Genomic DNA, 11,001 nt, shown 5'->3' on the forward strand with positions numbered 1-11,001 from the left:
CAAAGTCAAGCCGCAAGAAACTCATACTAGCATGAAAGGTCTATATTATAAAAGAAGAAAGGTCTCAAATGATGACCTCCGTTTCCCCCTCAAGAAACTAGAAAAAGATAAAAGTAAATCCAAAGTAGAATAAAGAGAATGATAAAGATCAGAGCAGAAATAAATAAGAGAGAAAATAAATACAATAGGAAAAAAACTAGTGAAACCAAAAGCTGGCTCTTTGAGAAGATCAATAAAATTGATAATCCTCTAGTCAGACCGATCAGGAAAAAAAAAAGAGAGAGAGAGAGAGAGAAAACAACTACTAATATCAGGAATGGGAGCTATGGCATCTCTACAGATATTAAAAGGATAATAAGGGAATATTAGAAACAGCTTTATCCCAATAAATTTGTCAGGTTAGAATAGAAAAATTCCTTGAAACCCACTATCAAAGTTTAGTCAAGAAGAAATAGATAATGTGAATAGCCCTGTATCTATTAAAGAAATTGAATTTGTAGTTAAAAATGAGCACACGAATAAAGCTCCATGTCCAGAAGCCATCTTTCTACCTCCTCCTCACTTGGTTGCCAGGTGCAGGAAGCTCTGGGAGGGGCATGGTCCTGGACAGGTATCTTTAATGGTAAACTCTATAAGAATATTTCACTGATGGGATATTGTGAGGTGACACATGCAAAGTGCCTCGCATCTCCCTAAAATCCCTCCTTGCTCTCCATATTTGTTGACGTTCCCTTTGCAGGTCTCTGCCCCGTAACAGGTTGCAAGTGCCTTCAGAGCAGGGAGCACATAGGATTCCTAGCCAGGTCCCCAGTGTCTGACCACAAAGGAGAAACAGTATCCTGAGCAAAGGGCCTGATGCCAAAATACTGTATCTTATCTAACAACAAGTGAGGTCAGGATGCAGGTGTCTCGTCTACACCCGACCTAGCACACACAAGGGAACACGTCTGCATGTCTACCTCCTCTACCTTTTTTTTTTTTTTAATCACTATTACCCTTCCTCCACTCACCCAGACTGAAAATCTAGGAGTCAAGCCCAACTTCCCCACACTCTACACATCTCATTAGTCACTGACTCCTGTATCAGATTCCTTTCCCTTTCCTCAATTTCTAACATATAAGCCTTCATCAAAGGCAAAAGCTTCTAACTCATTCCCTCAAAGTGATTCATTTGTTCGTTTAATAAATATCGACTAATTTGTAATCATGTGATGTTGTCCATCAAATATTTCCAGTTTCCCCCTTGGTAGCATATGGTAGGATTTTATTCCCTGGCCCCTTGTGGTTAGTCAGGACCACGTGATTACTTCTGGCCAATGAGGTGTGGGTGTCTTTCGGACAAGGCGTGCATTTTTCTCACCAAGACTCAAAGCTCCCTCCTCCCTCTCACTTGGCAACCAGCAACATTCGAGATGGTGGGAGCTCCATCATCCAGTAACGCGGATCCCTGAGTGGCTGTGGTGAGTAGAGCCTCTGGGCAGAACCACACGCAGCATGGGAGAGAAATAAATTTTTCTTTTTCACCTTAAACCCCCAACCTCAAAAATAAACTTAATAAATAAGCAAATTATAGGGTCTGTTAGATGTTGATAAGCCTTATGGGAAACATTGAACAGTGGCAAGGGGCTTGGAAGGGAGGGGGTGGGGATTGCAATTTGAATTGCATGGCTGAGCTAGCTCTCATTAAGGAGATCACTTTTGTGCAAAATCCAGAAAGGGGGCAAGACAGCAAGATGTACAGATGTCTGGGACAAGGCGGGAGAGGGAAGAACCAGAGCAAAGCCTCTGAGGTGGGGACGTGCCTGGCATGTGGGGGGAAAGGAGGCCTGGGTGGATGATAGAGTGAGCCAGGGGGAGAGAAGAAGGAGATGAGGTCGTGGACAGATTGTGTAAGGTCTTGCACGTCATTTTATGCAGTTTGGCTTTTGTTGTGAGTAATGCGTTAACCAGAGCGGTCTGACTGCTCTTTTAAGAAAGCTGATGGGAACAACAGCAGACTAGGGAAGAAGAGTTAGGAGGCTTTGCAGTAATCTGGTGGTTGGGACTAGAGTGGCCACAAATGGTGAGAAATGGTCAAATTCCAGATCGGCCTTGAAGTTAGAATTAACATGATTTGGTTATCAATGGGATGTGGAAGCAAGAGAAAGAGAGGCGTCAAGGACAACCCTAAGATTCAGGGCCCAACCAACTGGAAGAGTGGTGTTGCCCTTAACTGAGATGGAGAAGACACAGGAATAAATTTTAGGAGAAAAGATCAAGGAGTTTAGGCTTGGACAATGCCTAGAGATAATTGATGATTGATAGATAAGAGATCATTGATACCGGTACTGGATTGGATATAGGCATCTGATTTCAAGAGAGAGATCTTGGTAGAACATAAAATTTAAAGAGTCATCAATGTATGGGTTGCATTTAAAGCCACGTGATTATATGAGTCACCAAGAGGGTATAGTACACAGTGAAGGGAAGAGATCCAAGGACTGAGTCTGCGAAGTGGGGAGATGAGAGCACCCAGCGGAGGAAATGAAAAGCAGAGAACACAGGGACTTGAAGAGAAACCAGAAGGATGTGATGTTCTGAAGAAATGGTTCAAGGAGAAGGAAGTGACCCATTATGTCAAATGCTGCCGAGAGCTCACTTTAAATGAAGACTATGAGTTTACCATTTGATTTAGCCACATGGGTCTCAACAGTTGATTGCAGAGGATTTCAGAGGAGAGAGGAATTGTAGCCAATAAGTATCGACAGTTCAAGGAGTTTCACTGTAAGAGAGCTGAGAATGGGAAGAGTTAGTTTGGGAGTGACCCCGGAGAGAAGGAAACATTGACGAGGCAGGAGTGGAGGGCGTTGCTGGGGTGATGTCCTTGAGAAAGTGAGAGGAGAGGAGATCCAGTGCATGAGCGAGGGTTGGCCTCTGCACAGGCAGCTCATCCCCAGGAGCAGGGGAAAGTTAGAGGACAAGGACACAGACACAGGTGTGTGGGAGGCTGCAGAGGTGGGAGCTTGAGGAAGTGCTCTTTCTAGGGCTGCTTTTTCTCGATGCAATAGGAAGCAAGGTCTTGGTGGAGATGGCAGGTGGGGCAGGAGGTGTGGGGGCCTGCAGAGAGTGCATGGGTCTGTGATTGCCAGGCAGCTATAATAGGCCCACCAGAGGTTAGCGGTCACGAGTCAGGAAGAGTGTGTTCTTTCCTGCTGCTGTGGTCCGCTGTGTGGGCACAGGCATGGAGTGGGCTCAGACATGGAGTTGTGCCAAACATAACAGTAAAGCAAAAGAGGGGTATTGGAGAAGAGGGCGTATGAAAAAAGAAGTGATTAAAGTGATAAACCATGGAATATGAACCAAGGAGGGTGGAGGAGAGGACTCGAGGGGAGTGGGGCGTGAGTTAAAGGTGATTGAGGCAGCCATTCACTTTGAGAAGGATTGCGGGTGATGGAATTTCAGGAGCCCTGAGCTGGGAAGTTGGGAGGTGTTGGTCAGAGAGGGAGATGCACCGAATTGAGATTCTGGAAAGGATAGAGTTATTATCCATGTCAGGCACTTGAGTATTTGAGATAGGGTGGGGACAAAATCGCTGGGGGAGAGGCGCCCAGGGAACTGAGAAGCCAGCTACCTGGAGGGGTGGTCCCAAGAGTGATGACAGATGGTGTTGGTGGGAGTGACAGCGAGCCAGGTGCTAAGAGCCATAGAAGGAATGAAGGGTAGTCATCCGGGGTTTGTGGGAGACTGGACCAATGAGGGGTGGTGGACGCTGCAGGCTGATGACTTGATCTTCAAACCTGGGAAGTTTTAAGGAAGAATGGCTTGAAACAGCAAGAAGGAAAGAGGAACACGCCTGCCCCACCCAGTGGTAGGAGGGATGTGGCCGAGAAAAATAAGCACCACTGGAGAAGGCTGAGGGAACTATTCTTGGAAGAGAACCTGTGTTCAGTGAGAGCAAAAAGGAAAGAGGATGTGGTGGATATAGGATAATATTTCTATCCAGCTTAACACATTTCAGTGACTTCCCACAACTCTTAGAACCTAGGAGACCAAATTCCATGCCACCTGCCCACTCCCTCTCTACATCCCAGCCACAGCGTCCTTAGCATGTTTCTTAGACCTGCCACATTCTTTCCAACCCCAGGGCCTTTGCATTTGCTGCCATGCTTTCTCTTCTTGAAATTACACTCCAAACTTTTAGGTCTCCTGTTGAGAGCATTTCCTCTAAGAAACCTTGCTGAATACCCTCTTTAAAATCAGGGTGCTGTGCTGGTATCATAGAAGCCATTGTGATCCACACACAGTTTCTGTCCTCAAGGAGTCCAAAGCGTGGTGAGACAGATGGAGAAGTGGGCAGGTAGAGAGTGTGCTCAGGGCCAGGATAGGGCACACCCAGATGTGGGAGCACACAAGAGAAACTAACTCAGCTGTGGTGGTGGAAGTGGGGATTCAGAAAAAGGCTAAATGGAGGCCCAAGGGACAAGCAGGGTCTGTGGGACATGTAAGGAGTTTGGGCTCTATCCTGGGGGGAATGGGGGACCCCTGAGAAGTATATACTTTAGAAGATATATACTTCTTTCACTGAAGGATGACGAGCAGGAGCAGAACATGGTCAAATTTGGCCTCCATTGTGTTTGGCCCCAGAATGAGCACAGAGGTGGCATTCGGGGGCCAGAGGACCACAACCTTCTGGAGCACAAAATGAGGCCTGGTGCCATCTGGGGGGAAACATTTGGCTAGGATCCTAGAACTGCCAGAGCTACAGAATGTCCTGGACCATTGGCCTCCCACCCACCACCCAGACAGTTTATTAACCAGCTATAATAGGTACGCCTTCTCCATTTTATTCCAGTGCCACATCCTGACCTTCTTTGTACCTATGACCAGTACGCACCTGCTGGACCCCGGGTGTGCAAGAACATGGAGTTCCTGTGTTTTCTCACTGCGGTCTGAACTTGTGTTTCTCATAGGGCTGAGGGGTCTGGTGTCGGGCATTTATTAATGGCAGTTACCATGGAACCAGTGGGGGCTCGTAGGTCTGCTGGCTCAGGGATGCTTCTCCGCCCTTCTCAGAACCTGGAAATTCTTTGTGATGCTGGAAATGCAGTGGGTCAGGGCATGATGCAGCCATTTCCCTCCGGGCCTGGATACTTCTGTGGGGGCGCTGCAGGACCAGGTTGGGGATGGTGACGTGGAGCCCTCTCTCCACACTGGCCAGGAGAACTCTCTAGTGGGGAGAAGGCTGCTCTGCCTCCTGCCTTCCCCGCTCACGTAGCTGAGTCCCTCCAACCTAGACCTGATCCCTGTACTCTGTCCCAACAAACCTAGAGACCTCTAAAACCCAGAATCTAATTTTAGCAACTGAGAAAACCTGTCTCCCTTTCTCTTCATCTCAAAACCTGCCTGGAAATTGAGGGGAAATGTTTTCATTTCCATCACTTTGGGGCATCAAAGAGGTGTATTAAAAATAAAATAACGTTTCTATATCCAAATAGCCACACTATCCTATCTTGCTGGTGTTTTTGCCTGGAATCTCCTTTTTCATTTTTCACCAGGCTGACTCCCGCTTACCCTTGAGGACTCAGCTCAGACATCACGTCGGAGAGGGAGTATCCGTCTTCATGAATCACCCCGTCTGCAAAAGGCCCTGCATTCATTTCCTCTGTGTGGCCAGCCCACACCTGGCTCATATCAAGTGTGTGCTAATCTGAACGGAATTGGGGGCAAGATACCAGATTAATAGGATCTGCCTTTGACTAGTGGCTGCCCAGGGAAGATGGGCTTAAATGAGAAACGACAGAAGAGGTGCAAGATTGGGGGATACTGTAGTTCTCAGAGTAGGCCATTCAGAGGCAGAACAAGAGGGAAGGCCAGGCTACTTGGCTTCTCCCCTCTGCTTACACCAGGCATCCAGAGGATGGGAGATGTTTCTAGAACTGACCAGCAGGTGGCAGCATTGCCCCTTGAATGAGGGACGGCCTTCCCGCAGAATAAGCAAAAGGTTCGTTCTTGCTCTGGGAGGCACTCCACAGGAGGCCAATCTCAGAGTGACTTGAGGCACAGAGGAGGCCAGGATGCCAACTGCTCTACGCACAAGAGATCTGTAACCATTTGTGGATCTAATTTTTTATAACTCTAAGCCTTCTTCTAGGGGTCTTGCGTGCTTGTTAAATGAAAATGAATGAATGAATGAATGAATGAATGACTCACAGGCTTCACTGGGACCACTGAATCAGAATCTCCTGGATAGTAAACTGGGAATTCCCATGTGGTTTTGATGGAGGCAGGCCAAATTCTCATTTGTGTGATTAGACACCATGGCTAGCCTTTCAGTCATCGAAGTTGACCTAATCCATTAGGAAAACCCAGTACCTCTGGGCCCACTGCCCACGCCTCTGCCCCAGGACAGAACATCAACTGGGAGGGCTGAGCAGGGTGCCTACAGGGTCCAGCAGGAGGTGGCGGCCAGGCACAGCCTCTAGGCTCCCCAGGGGCGCTCTCCTCTCTCCTTGTTCTTCCTCAGCCTTGGCAGATCTGCAGCCCCGACACAGCCCACCCCCACAGCCCTCCGAGCTTTAAACCAACTGCAGGGCTGGTTGACCAGCCTGCAGAAGCAAACAAGACAGCCGAGGGGTGCTTAGTGGCCAATTCTATCACCTCTCAGGCAGGCCGTATTTTCAGTAGTACCTCCTGAACCTGAGGCCCGTGAAGAGCATCCTGGTGTTGATCGGGGACATGGGTTAGCAGGGCTGCCCACACATGGAAAATCTGGGCCAGGGTGGCTGACTTGGGGTTTTAACAGTAGGTGACCACATGGTTGTTTCTACTTCTTCCTGCAGCCTCTCTGAGTCACCGCCCACCAATGGCCTTGGGCAGAAAGCTGCCAAAGTGGGTAAAGCCTGGAAGAGTGGAGCCCAGGCTCTGACTGAGCCAACTTGAAGGGCCTGGTTGGGTCCCATCCTGGTGGTTCCCCACATATCCAGCCACCTTTCCCTGTCTTCAGGCCTTTGTCCATCTTGGTCTTCTACCCCGAAGTCTTTTTCTAGACTGACCGCTGCCATCCAAATCCTCTGTGTTTTAAAAAGTCACTCTTCAGATGCCACCTGTGAGGCCCATAGCATTTGCTCTGAATCTCTGTCATGGACCCATGTGAGATGGTTGTTTCTATCTATGTATGTCTTCTCGACTGCATCGGAAGCAACTGTGAGGGATGGGGCCACCATGTTATACCTGCCCCCTAGCCCCTAGTGCAAGGTCTTGTGTGGGCGTGACAAGAGGAGGCACACAGGAAGTGGCGAAGGAAGACACACGAGAGGTGTGGTTGTTAAATATTGTGAATCCAGAAGGTGAAAGGAGGAGATGGTGGCAAGTTGCAGTTGACGGGAGGGCTTTGTCATGGAGTAGAAGACGATCTGGGCCCTGAAGCCTGGTTTAGACGATCAGGTGGAAAGTCACCAGCATGTTCTCAGAGCTTTCTTCTTAAGTAAAGTCAGTGCTGAGAGATTCTGAGTCGGATAAAAGTGGCTCATGGGTGGAGCAGGCCAATCATGATCAGCAGTCAATTGTGTTGATCTGTTTGTCTGTCCCCAGTAGAACCTTCTGGAGTGTGTGGATCAACCAGGGAGTGAGTACATGGACAGCAAGGCCTTGGCTTCTCCCCTAGACCCAGTTCACCCCAAGAAGGGAGCATCAAGCACAAGGCCAGAGAGAGGGCTAGAGGCAGCAATGCCATCAGAGTAGGTATGGCACCCCCAAACTCAGTCCCTGGGCTTGAGGCAGAGTTATGATGTGGTCAATGCCTGACCAGTCCAGCAAAGTCCCATCCTAAAATCAAAGAGGGAATGGCCCGAGAGGTGGAATCCGTGTCTTCCCAGCACCTCAGAGGGGCACCTTCTGGCCTGGAGCCTGAGGACTCCTGCACTCGCGTGAACCTCCCTACCTTCTCCTCCTCTACCCCCTAAGGTAAATGTTGCCAGACTTTGGGCTATGACCAGCTTCTCCTCTTAACTGAAAAAGTAGGGTGTTGGCCTACTGAGGGACAAGGTGTTTGGAGGAGACAACAGGTGAGATGGAGAAAGCAGAGGTGCCCACAGTGTGGGTCAAAACCTTGTTCTCTGCCTTCTCGGCTCCACCCTGGACGCATTACCCACACTTAGCATGCTTCCTTCCAAGTTTGCCTAAGACAAGGAAAGGTCCCATCAGGGAGTCCCCTCTCAGCCACTCCCTTGGCCCTGAGATTGGGTGTGGATGGCACGGACAGGAGGGAGAGCTGCTAGTTAGTGACATAGCAGCCCTCCACTCACCATGGCTTGTCTGGGATATTCACCCATGTTGGCGGGGAAAAGGGCACCAAAGGATAGAGTGTGCCTTGTGTTCGTTCTCCTAGGAGAATGTGCTCTCTACTATCTGATGGCACTCTGGCCAAAAAATGTGTATCTCCCTACCTTTCCATTCTTCCTCCTCGAGGGCCTCACTGTATTATCAAGCCATATTGCTGAGTCTGAAAAGCAAACAAGTTATGTCCATGTGGGAACAGGCTCCTCCCTTGTGGCATCTCATAAGGTCTGACCACCCAGGGCAGCCCTGGCTTTGAGCCCCATAGCCCTCCTCCTCTGCTCCGGGCTGGCCTGCTGTCTCCCATGAGTCACCCAGGGAATCAGGAGGGCAACCACAGGAGAAAAACAACACCCTTGTGGCCCCAGATGGCAAGTCCCAGCCCAGGGAAGAGGATACTTGCTGAGGCATTTCTTGCAGTTTACCAAAGTGAGGCCTGAACTTGGGACAGCAGGAAGAGGCTATAGCAGAGATCCTGGGAGGGGCCTCAGGAGGAGCATCCTGGAACCTGGCGTGCGTCCTGACTTGCCATTTCTGACGACAGCACCTTCCGATGCCCTTTCATGGGGTAGGAAGCAGGAAGGGCAGAGGTAATGAGATCAGGATGGTGTCAGGTGAATTCCATGGAAGGCAGTGGTGAACCCCTCATGTTGACCAATGGCTTTTTGTAAATAAGTCACACTTCCCTCCTAGCTCATCCCAGACACACGCTCCTTCCACTGCATCCACATTGCCAATCTGGTTCTTCATTTTAAAGCATGTGATTGAGGGATCTGTCCTCTCAGTGGGGACCCCTATGTATCCAGCTCTGACAGCTAAGCACTCAGTGGGCATCTTTTGAGTTAGTGAATGAACACGTAGGCCCATGCAGCACCCCACGTGGTCGGGAGTAGCTCTAATGACAGAATAGCTGCTGAATTTAGGGTGCTGATTTGGGGGGTCATACAGCCTTTGGGGCACTTCTCTAAAAGTGGGGGGAGAGACTATGCCAGAAGGTCACATCCTCAGAGCTGCTGCCCTTACAAGAACAACAGGCCCGTCCTCAGAGTACTCTTCACTGTTGGGTGGGGGACCAGTCTGGTTAGAGTTGCACATCTGCTTCATGTTGCTTTCTCGCCTGGAGAAACAGCAAGTCTGGGTCTTACTCAGTTATGACTTCTAGCCTAGAGCCTGGCTCATCCCAAGTACCCAGCAGATACCTGTTGGATACCTTCATATCTGGGCCTGCATGCTGGCGTCCACCATTGCTGGAAGACAGAGATGTGTGCAGTGTAATGACCCACCCCATCCCTTCCCTACACACCCCAGGACAGGAGCCCCAGTGATGGATTCTCTTCCTCCCCCAGCATCTGCCCCAGAGTATAGACATGGTTCCCCAGGCTCCTGCGGTCCTGGCAGGCCCTTCGCACACAGAGACAATATTTGTGGGATGCTCTGATGGATGAGAGAAAGGGAGTACACATTCTATTTGACTGAGGCTTGAGGAATTCTCAGGAAAAAAAAAAATGAGCGGGCTCCTCATATTTGACCCCAAACTGCTTGGAATGTTGTATCCTCTCCTCCTCTCCCTTGGTTTCCTTTCCAACACCACAAAGACGGAATGTTGAACCCATCACGTTGATCAACGCCTTTTGTCATTGAAAGAAGAAGGACCAGCCCTGTCTTGGGGCACATGTGAGAAAAACACATCCTCTCTTCTCCCCACCAGGAGCTCAGATCCCCTCAGAGAAGCCTGCTGGCTCTTCAGAGTCCAGATTCTGAACCTGGATCTTGTACTTGATACCCTGAGCCCAGCTGAAGCAGCAGGAACCACCTCTGACTTGGAATGGACTTGTGCAAGGAAAGAGGGAATCTCCCGAGCCAGCCAGAGCAGACGCTCAGTTTTCTGCTCTATCTAGTCCTAGGTGTTTGCTTAAATGAGCACTGGCTGACAGGACTGAACCTCAGACAACTGTCACTCCCATGCCCACCACCTCCTCGAAGCCCTGAGCTCTCGGCTGCTCACACAGCTCCCTGCAGTACAGATAAACCTAACGGAACTTCTTGGCTCAGGGAGGGGGTGAGGCATGGGCCTGATAAGCATGAATCACAAAAGAGTAGGGACCTGGGGAACTGTAACAGCCACTGGGCAGATGGTGACAGGAGAGGGGACAAAAATCACCCATAGGATCAGACCCCAAATGACATGTGAACATAGAACCCATGAAAACGCCCTGTGGAGCCCAAAGACCAGCTAGATTCCCATCTTGTCTGTCTTGGCCAGAAGCTCATTGGCCAGTCCGTTATCCCCGTAGCAAGCAGCAGACGCAGCAACAATTACAAACAAAACCAAAACCCCCATCAGCATCAATCTTGGGGTTTGAATGTGCTGAGTGCTCAGAGGGCGTGGGGAAAAAGCAGCTTTAGGCAGAGATCAGTCACACAGCCGCAATGACTCGCTAACCCAGGACTGTGCATCTGAGGCAGCCCACGCATGCTCGCAACTACCTTGCGAGAAACGGGCTTCCAGGCTGGTTCTGCACCTTGCAGGTGAGCAGGCGAGGGCCAGCTCTGCCCTCAAGTAGGCTGTATCCTCCTGGCTATCTCCTATGACCTTGCCCCTCCAAGGGCAAGAAAAGGAAAGGTAAGGAGCTAAGGAAAGGTGAGGTGAGGCTGCTCAGGAAAGGTAAGAGTTTGTTCTTGAGGACT

This window comes from Neomonachus schauinslandi, chromosome 6, assembly GCF_002201575.2.
Source record: "Neomonachus schauinslandi chromosome 6, ASM220157v2, whole genome shotgun sequence".
In the NCBI taxonomy this organism is placed as follows: domain Eukaryota; kingdom Metazoa; phylum Chordata; class Mammalia; order Carnivora; family Phocidae; genus Neomonachus; species Neomonachus schauinslandi.